Raw genomic sequence first — 13,932 nt, 5'->3', positions numbered from 1 at the left:
GAACTTGCTCATCCCTGGGGGAACTGGGGAAAAAGCAAATGAAAGACGTTTTGAATCCGAGAGACTGGCTTGTGGGACATCCTGGGACTTTTCAGAGCTTCCCACCTCCCTGCCTGTTACATCACGTCAGGTGTGATTTATCAAGCACATGTCTCCTGTGCCGAGTGACTTTGTGTGAACTGTCTCACTGAATGCTGACACCGGTCTCGGGTGGCAGGTACTATTTTTATCCTCGAGTTACAGATGAAGAAACTGAGGCCGGAGGGGGCACAGCTAGTAAGTGGTGGGACCAGGATTGGAACCTAGGCAGTTGGGTTCCACAGCCTGAGCTCTGAAGCCCGCATCACAGTGGGGAGGATCAGGGAGGGGCTCTGGGGTGCCTCACAACTCTGTGATTGGCTAGACCTCCTCTCTCCACCCATCCCCATTTCCAGCTGGCCTCTTTCTCCTCGTTCTGGAACCTTCCTTCCGTCTCCACTTGGCCGCGCCGCAGGAGATGCTGGCGGAGCCTAGGAGGCCACATCTGTGCCTGGTCTGTGCCCAAGCCTCTCTCAGTGTCCCTAGGTTCCTTCTCAGTCCACGGCAGAGTTGGCTAGGAGTTTGTTAACACGTTGAAGATTTATCCTGATCTCTGAAGCTTCTCTTCCTTTGCCTTGCACTGTTTATTGAAATTGTTCATGGGACACTGTTAAAGACTAAAACGAAAATCAATAGAAAAATATGTATGGGCTCTGGTAGGACCGCTGCCACATAATGACGCTTGAAGATGGTTCTCTGAGGTTTGCCTTGTGCTGTCTCCTGATGCTGGGGGCCAGGGCGAGAAGGTGGGTTGCGGGGGGGGTGGGTGGGAAGCAGGGACCCACTTCTTGGCTCAGTCCTATGGTTTTACACCCTGCTTCCCAAGGATTCAATCTGATGATTCTTCCCGCTTTTGGAGAACGGTGGATTTTCTGAAACCACGCCTCTCCCAGGCAAGGTAGCTCAGGAGCCAGTTCCAAAGGTCCTTCCCTGGCTTCTTCCTACACGCTCTGTGTTAAGTGTAAAGTCTTCATCATCTCTGGTGGGCAGATGACGCATCCTAGCTTCCAATGTGCGTGCAAGGGTTTCCTCTGCTGGTTATTTCTGTCATAAGCTGTGAAAAGAATTGAAAGTGTGTCTCTGTCTTTTTAAACTTTTGTTTTGGGGCATAGCTGATTAACAATGTGATAGTTTCAGATGAATGGCGTGGAGACTCAGCCATACATATACATGTATCCTTTCTCCCCCAAACTCCCCTCTGCATAACATTGAGCAGAGTTCCCCTTGCTATACAGTAGGTCCTTGTTGGTTATTCGTTTTAAATACAGCAGTTTAAAAAAAAATGTCTCAAACAGCTATTTTCCCCAAATTTTAAAATGCAGGTTTCTAAAAGGAACTGTACTGAAAAATTTTTTTTCCTCCAATATGTGTCCCTAAGTGGTCCAAGGGGGCCAGGGTGGGCCTGTGGAAGGTTCCAAGGACAGAGTGGTCTCCCAGGGCTGAAACTCAGAGGTGCCAATGGGCCGAGGCTCTCTGGCCTGAGCTGGGGACTCAGGTAGAGAAGGGGAAGGGAGGGCAGCAGAGCTGGACTCACAGGCCTGCAGGTGCCTGCAGTGTGAGGTTCAGACAGGTGAACCTGTGGGGGTGTGGGAGGTGTGTCAAGGCCAGGCAGGACTGTGAGGCCTGTGCTGGGCTTCCTGGTAGGGGCGGCGGGCCCAGCCAGGGCAGGGGGCTGCAGTCAGGGGCCAGACCAAGGACCTGAGTTTGTTGACTGTAAACCCAAGTGGAATGAAATGTGTGATTCAGAGGCAAAACCAAGCCAGCGCAGTCTCCAGGGTGCTTCCAGGGCAAGGGAGAGCAGAGAAGGCTCTGCCCTGATCTGTCACAATGTTGCATTCAGTTCTGAACAACACATTTTAAATATTAAATGAAGAGAAATAAGAGTTACATTCACAGGGTTCAAATATAAAAACTAAAACACACCAGAGACTTCCCTGATGGTGCAGTGGTTGAGCTGTGCTTCCAGTGTGAGGGGTACAGGTTCCATATCAGGTTGGGGAAATAAGATGCTGTGAGGTGCGGCCAAAAATAAAATTAAAAAACCCCGACACAAACAAGTAAACAGTGAAAAATCGCCCACTCTTCCCTCTTCCCCGCTCAGTCCCCTCTGTAACGATTGTCATTAGTTTCTTAAATATTCTCTGGACTTAAATAAGGCTTACCTAAGAGACTATAAATATTTTTTGTATAAATGTCTCCCCTTTATATACTAAAGCTGGAATAATGAACATGTCTCGAGCTTGCTGCTTTATCCTTTTTACATCTGGACCATGTATGTTAACGTCATCACCCAAAGCATCAACTAAGTTTGTTTTGCATCTGTGACCGGAACTGTGATAAGCTGGTTCTTTGCAGGGTCTGAACCCCACTGAATCCTCACAACAATCTTATTTGGTAGGTGCTATTTTTATTCCTATTGTGTAACTGAGGAAACTAAAATGAGGAGACGTTAAAGGATCTGACTCACGTTTCCCACCGCTTGAGCGGCAGAACTGGGATTTGAACCTGGGAAACTGGATTCCAAAGTCTGTCACTACCTCCCGTTCTGACAAGCATGTGGCTGACCCTCTCCTGGCGGGCAGGTCTGTCTCTAACATTGGTAGGGCCAGGGTAAAAGTGCTAGTTAATGTTTATGTGCCATGAATCAAAATAGTTAAAAGGTATCAATCAATAATCCAAAGAATCTAAAGTTATAAGTCAAAACTGCTCATATATAACACATGAAAAGCTAACTTAACTATGAATTAACAAACTGTCATATGAAATATCCAGCTTCCGCTCATTCAAATACATCTTCATAACAATACAATTGACATATAAGTTCAAAATATAATTGACAAAATGAAAAATCAATAGAAAGCATATTTTCTTTTATTTAGAGAATACTTTATTCGTTTCTGTAATCAAACCCATGTAGGTAAGACCTTACATATTTAATGTAGTGTTATCCCTGACTCTCTGTGACCCCATAGACTGCAGCATGCCAGGCTCCCCTGTCCTTCACTGTCTCCCAGAGTTTGCTCACTCATGTCCATTGAGTTCATAATGCCATGTAACCATTTCATCCTCTGTTTTCCACTTCTTTTGTGCTTAATCTTTCCCAGCATCACAGTCTTTTCTGATGAGTCAGCACTTCGCATCAGGTAGCCCAAGTATTGGGGCTTCAGCATCAGTTCTTCCAATGAATATTCAGGACTGATTTCCTTTAGGACTGACTGGTTTGATCTCCTTGCAGTCCAAGGGATTCTCAAGAGTCTTCTCTGGCACCACATTTCGAAAGCATCAATTCTTCAGCTCTTAGCCTTCTTTATGGTCCAACTCTCACATCCGTACATGGCTACTGGAAAAACCATATCTTTGTTAAATATCTTTATTCTGTGTGATTTGTCATAGGCAAGCCCACATCAGAGGCTCTTCTTGCCCATGTAAGGTTGATTCTGGTAGGAGGAGCAGTTTTCAGTTAACGGTGGTCAAGGTTGCAGGACTTGGGATGTTTAGCATGGGGAAGAAATTATCCCCTTTTTGTCTCTGCCTTTTTTTACCCCTGTATCTCTCCTTTCCCATCTTGCTTCTTCTTCATTTCCCCCACTTATTGTCCCTGAAGAGGTGTCATGGAGACACTCATCCTATGCTGTTGCAGAAAGTAGGAACCATACGAGGGAGTGGGCAGTACATAGAGGGAACTTTGGACTCAATTGGAGTTGAAGGTTCTAAGTCAGTCTAGCCTGACATTAGATTGAGCAGCTGGCAAAGGAGGTGGGCTCCCTGCCCCCAGAGGTACCCAGTCATGGGTTTCTGGTACAAAAGGATTTCTGCATTGGGCAGGGAGTCAGAGAGAGTCTTTGATTCTGATACTCCAAGGGAGCCCTCATTCAAGTCTCTGAAGTATCATCCTTTCCAGTCTTGGCATGGCTGCTGAGTGATGGGTTCAGTTCAGTAGCTCAGTCGTGTCCCACTCTTTGCGACCCCATGGACCGCAGCATCCCAGGGTTCCCTGTCCATCACCAACTCCCAGAACTTGCTCAGACTCATGTCCATTGAGCCAGTGATGCCATCTAACCATCTCATCCTCTTATCATCCTCTTCTCCTCCTGCCTTCAATCTTTCCCAGCATCAGGGTCTTTCCCAGTGAGTCAGTTTTTCACATCAGGTGGCCAAAGTATTGGAGTTTCAGCTTCAACATCAGTCCTTCCAGTGAATATTCAGGACTGATCTCCTTTAGGATGGACTGGTTGGATCTCCTTGTAGTCCAGGGGACTCTCAAGAGTCTTCTCCAACACCACAGTTCAAAACCATCAGTTCTTCGGCACTTAGCTTTCTTTATGGTCCAACTCTCACATCCATACATGACTACTGGAAAAACCATAGCTTTGACTAGACAGGCCTTTGTCAGCAAAGTAATGTCTCTGCTTTTTAATATGCTGTCTAGGTTTGTCATAGCTTTTCTTCCCAGGAGAAAACGTCTTTTAATTTCATGGCTGCAGTCACCATCTGCAGTGATTTTGGAGCCCAAGAAAAGAAAGTCTGTCACTGTTTCCATTGTTTCCCCATCTATTTGCCATGAAGTGATGGGACTGGATGCCATGATCTTGGTTTTTTGAATGTTGAGTTTTAAGTCAACCTTTTCGCTCTCCTCTTTCACTTTCATCAAGAGGCCTTTTAGTTCCTCTTCAATTTCTGCCATAAGGGTGATGTCATCTGTGTATCTGAGGTTATTGATATTTCTCCCAGAAATCTTGATTCTAGCTTGTGCTTCATCCAGCCCGGCATTTCACATGATGTACTCTGTGTATAAGTTAAATAAGCAGGGTGACAATATCTCCTTTCCCAATTTGGAACCAGTCCATTGTTCCATGTTTTGGTTCTAACTGTTGCTTCTTGACCTGCGTACAGATTTCTCAGGAGGCAGGTCAGGTGGTCTGGTATTCCCATATCATGAAGAATTTTCCACAGTTTGCTGTGATCTACACAGTCAAAGGCTTTGGCATAATCAATAAAGCAGAAGTTGATGTTTTTCTGGAATTTGCTGGAGTGATGGGTAGGGGTGTGGCTGGAGGCCATGTTTGGAGATTTGAAGATTAGCCAACCACAGAATAAAATAGCCACCCCTAACCTCAGTGCACCTGAACTCGAGGATTGAGATTCCCAGCAATGTCCTGGGTAGGATATGCCCCAGCCTCCCATCTCTGCACCATTTCCTGAGAAGCCATTTGCTTTTCCAGTCAAACCTGCTCCATTGTTAATGATCAGAAACTCACTGATAGGAGGCAGCCTGAGTCTGTGGGGAGAGAACTTCCTGCCTCAAAGTCAAAGAAATGGTTCAGTCCTAGTTCTGCCACTCACTAGCTATGTGAACTTGGGCAAGGCAGATATATTTATTGAGACTCAGTTTCCTCTGCTGTCAATGGAAATAGTAAGAGCCCCATCTGCTATACAAGGGTGTTGGCAGGGGCAAAGGGGAGAATGGGTCTGAACATGGTTTGTGGATCAAAGGATATCTTTCTGCTCCCCCACTGGCTAACTAGCAAAAGAGGTTGTCCCTGTCCTATTTGAGAGGACTTTCAGAATTGATAGGAAGCAGGCCCTCTCTTACTAAGAGAAGCAAATGTAGAAGATGGTCTTCTCCTCCACTCCCTGGCACATAGGGAAGGCCAGTGACCTAGATGCAACTCTGTGCTCTTGCCTGGGTCCTTGAATTCTGAAGGAGTGACAAAAAGACCCTTTGTCCTACCAGGGAGAGTTAGAGATTTCTCACATAGTGGTGATGATAGAGGGGTCTGGAGTCCACTGCTGGTCACATCAGGAATGGCAACTATGAAAGTCTAACCACAGCAGCACCAATTATGGGTACAGTACACAATTGGCCTCCTTCGCAGTATTTATTTCTTTTCCATCTTAAAAGAATCACAGTTTTATTCAGTTATCGTTTCTATCCCAGGCGGTTCATGTCATGACTTAAAGGAAAGCTGATCTCATTCCAGTTTTAGGGATGGAACTGATTGATCTAAATTTAAGAAATCTCATCTCTCTTAACAGGGATAATTGCAGAACTCCAGAATAAGCCAATCAATTCCTTTAACCATATCTATTGGTCAGTGCTGGGCCCATGAGTTAGGTTGGACCAATCAGATGAAGAGGGAGACTTTATTTCCATGATTAGGGAAGAGGCTCATTGGACTTGAACACCTAGAATTTTGACAGCATTCCAAGAAGCCCCTGTGTATACCTTTTCCATTAACAAGCCACTCCTTCCTCCCAGAAATAACTACCATTCTGACTTCTCTTACTTTTCATTTTGTGTTTATCTATTTGGCAGTGATGGCTTAGTCGCTAAATTGTGTCCAGTTCTCGTGGCCCCATGGACTGTAGTCCACCAGGCTCGTCTGTGCATGGCATTTCCCAGGCAAGAATAATGGAGTGGTTGCCGTTTCCTTCTCCAGGGAATCTTCTTTACCCAGGGATCATACCCAGATCTCCTGCATTACAGGCAGATTCTTTACCGACTAAGCCCCCAGGGACTGTGGCACTCAGAATCTTTAGCTGCTGCATGTGGAATCTAGTTCCCTGACCAAGGATCAAACTTGAGCCCCCTGCATTGGGAGCATGGAGTCTTAGCCACTGGACCACCAGGGAAGTCCCCTTTCATTTGATTTTAACACCCATGTATTCATCCCTAAATAATATCAATATATTTTGAATGTTTTGCCGTATGTAAGATTTTTAAAAGAAATTGAATTATGCCAAATGTATTCTTTTGTATTCATTGTTTGTTCAGCATAATGTTTGTAAGCTTCACATTGTCACATATATAGCTGTAGTTTGCTCATTTTCATTTCTGTACAGTACTCCATTTATGAATATATTAAAATTCATTGACATGGAGGTTTAACTTCTCTGATTAACAAGAAACCTGCTGTGAACGTTCATTTTTCATGACTCTTGGTGAAGAGATACATGAGTCTCTCTGCATATGCTTGTATTCAGCTTTACCAGAAAAATGCCAAGTTGTTCACCAAAGTGGTAACACCAACTTACATGTCTTATGAGAGAGTTCCTGTACTGCGCATCCTCCCTAAACGCTGGGTAGTGTCCGATTTTTATTGTCAGTGTGATATATATATAGTAATATCTCTGTCATTTTGATGTGCATTTTCCTGATTGTTAATGAGATTGAGCACCTTTTCACATGTTTATTAGCCGTTTGTATTTCCTCTTTTACGAAACGTCTAGAAAAATTTTTGACAATTTTGCGTTGGGTTGTCGGTTACGTGTACAGTGTTTTTTTATGGTAATTAGTTTTTCCTGTTCATTGTGTTAAAATACATGTGACGTAAAATTTACCATCTTAACCATTTTTAAGCTTATGATTCAGTGGTATTGTTGTGTACCACCACTACCATCCACCCCCATAACTCTTTCATCTTATAAGCCTGAGACTACACCTGTTGAACAATAACTCCCCATTCTCTGCTCCCTCCCAGTCCCTGGCAACCACTGTTATTTCTATAGTTTTGATTTACTTTTTTGGATCAGTTCTATGACTTGCAAAATATATCTTCTCTCACTCTGTGAGTGGTCTTTTTTGCTCTCAAGAACAGAAGTTCTTCCTTTTTTAATATAGTTGAGATTACTAATGTTTTCTTTTATGACTTGTGCTTTTGTCCATGGGTTTAAGAATTTCTTTTCTACCTTGTCGTCTTGAAGATATTATCCCAAATCATTTTTCTAAACTTGTTGTCTCTAATATTTAGGCTTTGACCCTATCTGGAATTGATTTTTGTGTATGGTGTGAGGTAGGGGTCCAATTTTCACCCCCTAATCCCCCCTGAAGAATGCTCAGCTGTCCCAGCACCATTTATTGCAAAGTCTAATCTTCCGCTCATGCCCTGCAAACCATCTCAAGTGTCCATGTAAAAAAAAAAAAAAAAAGAAAAAAAAAAGAAAAAAAAAATAAATAAATAAAAATCAAGTGTCCATGTAAGCACAAGCCTATTTCTGGGCTCTCTCTTCTATTTCATTGGTCTGTCCCCGAGCCAATACCACCCCATCTTAATTACTACAGATTTATAATAATCTTTATATTTCATTAACCAAATTCTCCCACACTGTGGGAAACATTTGAAGAATGTCTTGATTGTTCTTAGTCCTTTGCATTTCCATATAAAGTTTAGAATTAGCTAATCAAATTCCACAAAAGAAAACAAGCAGCTGGGATTTTTAATGGGATTGCAATGAATCTATAAATCAAACTAGGGAAACTATTGGTTTGTCAGCCCACAAACACGGTGCATTTCTGCTTTTATTGAAGTCTTTTAAAATATAGCTTTCCCAAAGTAAGACTGACATACAATAAACTGCACATATTTAAAGTGTGAGATGTGATAAGTTTTGACATCTGTGCGCACCCATGAAACCAGCACTACAAACAAGGTGACGAACAAATCCATCAGCCCCGGAGGTTTCTGCATTTCTGTTGGAGATCCCTCCTCCCCGGCCCTTCCCTTCTTCCTCTCCACAGTGCTGAACTGCTTTTTTAGGTGCTTATTTTCCATCTGTGTATCTTCTTTGGTGAAGTGTCTGTTCACATCCTTTGCTCATTTTTAACTGGGTTGTTTTCTTATTATTGAGTTTCAAGTATTTCTTATATTCTGGATATAACTCCTTTGCAAAGATTTTTCCCTCAGTCTGTGGTTTGTCATTTCATTCTCTTAAACAGTATCTTTTGAAGAACAGGTTTTCATTTTAATGAAGTCCAATTGATCAATCTGCCCTTTTATGAGTTGTGCTTTTGTTCTTACATGTAAGAAATCTTGGCCTAACCCACGATTGCAAAGGTTTTCTCCTGTGTATTCTTTTTGTTGTTTTAGTATTGACATTTGGGCTTATGGTTTGAGTTAACTTTTATATATGATACAAGGTATGGATCAAACAAACATGGGATATTTTTGTTCGTGAAGTGAAGTGAAGTGGTGTCCGACTCTTTGCGACCCCATGGACTGTAGCCTACCAGGCTCCTCTGTCCATGGAATTATCCAGGCAAGAATACTGGAGGGGGTTGCCATTTCCTTCTCCAGAGGATCTTCCCAACCCAGGGGTTGAACCCAGGTCTCCCACATTGTAGACAGACGCTTTACTGTCTGAGCCACCAGGGAAGTCCTTTTTTTTTTTGTTCTTACTGAAGCCTTTTAAAAATCTCAATACAGGTTTACAATTATACCACAAAGAGACTGCATATCTTTTGATAATTTTCTTCTCCATAATTAATATTTCTTTGCTTTTGTAAATAGTTTATTTTAAAAACATTTTTTATACTTTTGGTTTCTGGTATAATAAAACCATGAATGACTTCACACAATGATTTTTATATCTAACAATATTGTCAAATTTACTAATTTTAATAATTCTTCTGTAGATCCCTTGGTATTTCCTGTGTGCAAAATTTGTATTTGCAAATTATGACAGTTTTGTTTTTTCCTTTCCAATTCTTTTACTTCTCTTTTTTGCATAAAATTTGTAACATATTTTCTAGGTGAATTGAGCCTTTTTGCCATTATGAAGTGACCCCCTTTAGCTTTCATAATGTCTTTTAACCTAACTGTTTATTTTGTCTGATAGTAGTAAAATGACTGTAATAATGAATGCAGTATACATAAGCTGTCTTGGGCTTTCCAGGTGGCTCAGTGACAAAGAATCTATCTGCCAGTGCAGGAGACGCAGAAGATGAGGGTTCAATCCCTGGGTGGGGAGGATCCCCTGGAGAAGGAATGGCAACCCACTCCAGTGTTCTTGCCTGGAAAATTCCATGGGCAGAGGAGCCTGGCGGGCTACAGTCCAGGGAGTCTCAAAGAGTTGGATACGACTTAGCGACTGGGCTGCTGCTGCTGCTAAGTCGCTTCAGTCGTGTCCGACTCTGTGCGACCCCATAGACGGCAGCCCACCAGGCTCCCCCGTCCCCGGGCGAGAACACTGGAGTGGGTTGCCATAAACTTTCTTAGGGTAGAGTTTACATGATTTATCTTTCTCTGTCCTTCTGCATTCACCCTTAATGTATTCTTCTGTCTTTCGTAAACAGCACACAGTTGGATTTTTCTTTTTACTTTGCTCGTTTATTTATCGGCCACACTCAGAAGCATGTGGCATTTCCTAACCAGAGACTGAACGCATGTCTGTTGCCGTGGAAGTACCGTCTTAACCACTGGACCACCAAGGAAGCCTGGATGTTTCTTTTTAAAGCATGTTGATAATCTTTATCTTTAACTGGAGTATTTATATAATTAATATAATATGTATATATATTGGGTTTAAATTTACCACCTTATTTTTGCTATTTGTCCTGCCTGTTCCATATAGGTTTTTTTCCCCTTCCTTTCTTGCCTTCTTTTGAAATAATTATATCTATAAAAAACTTAATTCCACTGTTTAAAAAAACTTCTTTTTCCACTATTTTAATGAATATACTGGAAGGTACAGTATGCGTTCTTAAACTATCAAGGTCAAAAGTTAATCTAAACCTTTGCTTTCCTCCCAAACAATAGAAGATTCTTAAATCAGTTAGACCCTATTCACCCCCTTCCAGTGTAGACTGTTGCCTTGTACATTTACTCTGTTATTTGTGTGTGTGTTGTTCAGTCTGAGGTAAGAGTAGACATCTAGTCATTAAAACGTATGCTAGGCGTGTCAAGTAGAAGATTTAATTGGGAAATTTGGTTATAAAATTGTTGAAGTCCTGGAGGCGCAAAACTGGGGCTTGAAGGTAAAGGGGTAAATCGGGAGTGTGGGATTAATATATACACACTACTAAATATAAAGCAGATAGACAACAGGACCTACTGTGTAGCACAGGAAACTATATTCAATAGCTTGTAATAATCTACAATGGAAAGGAATCTGAAAAAGAACAGATCCGTCTATATGTATATACACACACATACACACACATATATATAACTGAATCACTTCGCTGTACCCCTGAAATTATCACAACGTTGTAAATTAACTATACTTTAATTAAAAGCTCTGTAAAAACTTGGCCCTCCTATCCTACCCACAATCATGAGAGAGGGGACAGAGGGTCCTGCTCTCCCTTGGGAGTTGAAATCCAGGCCTTGGCTCCTTGCTTCCAGTCCAGCACTCAAGGACCTTGTAGTTACAGCTTCTGCCTGGTGCCCCCTCCCGACTGGGTCAAGGTGGGGCTGCCCCTTTCTCTTGACAACTTCTCTTTTGCTGGACTAGAAAGGCGAGACTGCAAAGTAGAAGGACTGCTTTGTATCACCCCATCCAATCTTTTCTCCAATGGCCTCCATCCTTTATTCTGCACCTGGAGTGTATAGTACTACTAGGTTAGCCAAAAAGTTCATTTGGGTTTTTCTGTAAGATGTTACAGAATGAACAAAAACCCGAATGAACATTTTGGCCAACCCCATAACAGGCAGAGACTGAGCTGACTCCAGCAGAGAATGGACAAGCCATGTTCTGCCTCCTCTGACACAGGAATTCACAGCTTGAAGGAACTCAAAAGTTGCCCCCAGGTGTGGGTGAAGATGTAGACATCAGCTCTTTGTGTACTGGAATCACAGTCTAGGTGAGGGTGTTAGTGGAGGGGAACTTGCTCTCACTTTATGCTCGCCTCGGTGGGGTGCTCTTGCCACTAGACCAGTGAGCGGGCAAATTCTCAGTGCTTTGCGCAGCTGCAGCTTGAGTACCTGAGACAGAATAAAGCAGCCAGCTCCTCAAGCTCCATCCTGAGGCTCTCCTCCCCCAGCCTCCATGGAAACTCAACCCCGTCTCTGTTTTACATCTTAGCCAGCTGGAGCCCACACTTGCTTTCTTTTTTAAAACATTTGTTTGATTAAAAGTCATTTATTTTAATTGCTTAATATACAAATACAAATAGTACAGATAAGTTCCCCCTTGACCTTCCTCTCCAGAGATAATGGGGATTCTGTTATCAGTTTGGTGTTTATCTTCCCAAATCCTTTTTTATGACTTTATATACATGAATATGTATATATAACTGCTTTGTCTAATTAGTTAAATAGAAATAATATACTACGCATTGTTTTGCGATGTTTCCCCCCCGTTATTTATGTATTTATTTGGCTTTGCCGGGTCTTAGTTGTGGCAGCCAGAATCTTCAGTCTTCATTGCGGCATGTAGGATCTAGTTCCCTGACCAGGGATCAAACCCGGGCTCCCTGCTTTGGGAGTGTCGAGTCTTAGCCACTGGACTAGCAGGGAAGTCCCTGCAATCTGTTTTTTTTAAATTAGTTTTAGAGATCAGTCCCACCAGTGTAATTATCTTTCTATCCATGTTCCTTTTTGGCGTGTGTGTGTGTAATTGACATAGAACATTTTATTAGTTTTAGGTATACAGCATAGTGAGTCAATGTTTGTATATATTGGGAAATGATTACCATAATAAGTCTAGTTAAACGTCTGTCACCATACATAATTACATTTTTTGTGTGTGTATGGTGATGAGAACTGCTAGGATTTATTCTCATAGCAACTTTTAAATAATATAGTATTATTAGAGTCATCATGCTGTACATTATATTCCCATGACTAATTTGTCTTGTAACTGGAAGTTTGTACCTTTTGACTCCCTTCATCTATTTTGCCTGCCCCCACTCCCTTATCTCTGGCAACCACCAGTCCATTCTCTGCATCTATGAGTTCAGTTTATTTTAGATTTCACATATAAATGAGATCATATGGTGTTTGCCTTTCTCTGTCTGACTTATTCTCCTTAGCATAATGCCTTTAAGGTCCATCCATGGTGCCCCAAATGGCAAGCTTTTCCTTCTTTTTTATAGCTAAGTAATTATCCATTGTGTGTGTGTGGGGGGTGTATCACATTTTTTTTGTCCATGCATCCACTGATGGACATGCAGGCTGTTTCTGTATCCTGGCTATTGCAAATAATGGTGCAGAGACCACAGGGATGCAATATCTTTTTGAATTAGTGTCTTTGCTTTCTTCGGATAAATATCCAGGGGTAGGGTTACTGAATATTTTCAAAAAATTGAATATTGTTGTTCAATTTTTAATTTTTTGAAGAACCTCTGTACTGTCCTCATTTTTAAAAAATAGTGCAGAGACTTCTTTGGAAAGGTGAGGCTGTTATGGTCTGTGTAATGCTTCCGTTATTGATGGGCAGAGTAGGCAGTTTCCAGGGCTTCCTGACCACCAGACGTGCAGCAGTGACCGTCACTGGTTGTACCTCTCTGAGGCCTTCTCCCCTGCTTTGCATTGTATCCTTGCCTTCTTCCGCTTCCTTCCCCACCTCTGAGGCTGGTCAGATTCGCAGCCACATCCAGTAAGATAAAGGCTTTGGCAATTCCTTCATAGATCAAAGTTCCAGTCAATTCTGGGCTTCAAAATCTCCCACTTTACAAGTCAGTAAGCAAATTTCTGGAGCCTTCCACCAGGGGACAAGTTCTAGAGCCCTATCCCCTGACCCCTTCTCTGGCTGGATTCCCAAGGATGCCAAGGCTTTTTTTTTTTTTTTTCTGGGGTGGGTGGCAGTCCTGCCCCAGCAGAAGTGGGCTATGTGATTTAGGCCAGCAAAGCCAGCCACACGACTGGGCACTTCTCCCTGACTGTAGTTGACACGCGTCACACTCCTATCGGGATATATCTTTTTCTGCTCAAGTCTGATAAATTTCCTTTTCTTTCATAAAAGGAAGCTGGAGTTGTCACTTCCATTTTTAGTGGTGGATGGGAGTTGGCTCGCAGCGTCTGGGGTGAGGGATTTGGGGAGGGCCAGTTAGACACAAGAACGAGGACGTTATCTCTCGGTAGCTGAGCCAGGAATGAGAAGGAGGACCATAGTCTTAAGAAAAGAATCTTCTAC

Source organism: Oryx dammah, unplaced genomic scaffold (assembly GCF_014754425.2).
Source record: "Oryx dammah isolate SB20612 unplaced genomic scaffold, SCBI_Odam_1.1 HiC_scaffold_8, whole genome shotgun sequence".
Classification (NCBI taxonomy): domain Eukaryota; kingdom Metazoa; phylum Chordata; class Mammalia; order Artiodactyla; family Bovidae; genus Oryx; species Oryx dammah.
The sequence above is the reverse complement of the archived record's forward strand: the minus strand, read 5'-3'. Positions refer to the sequence as shown.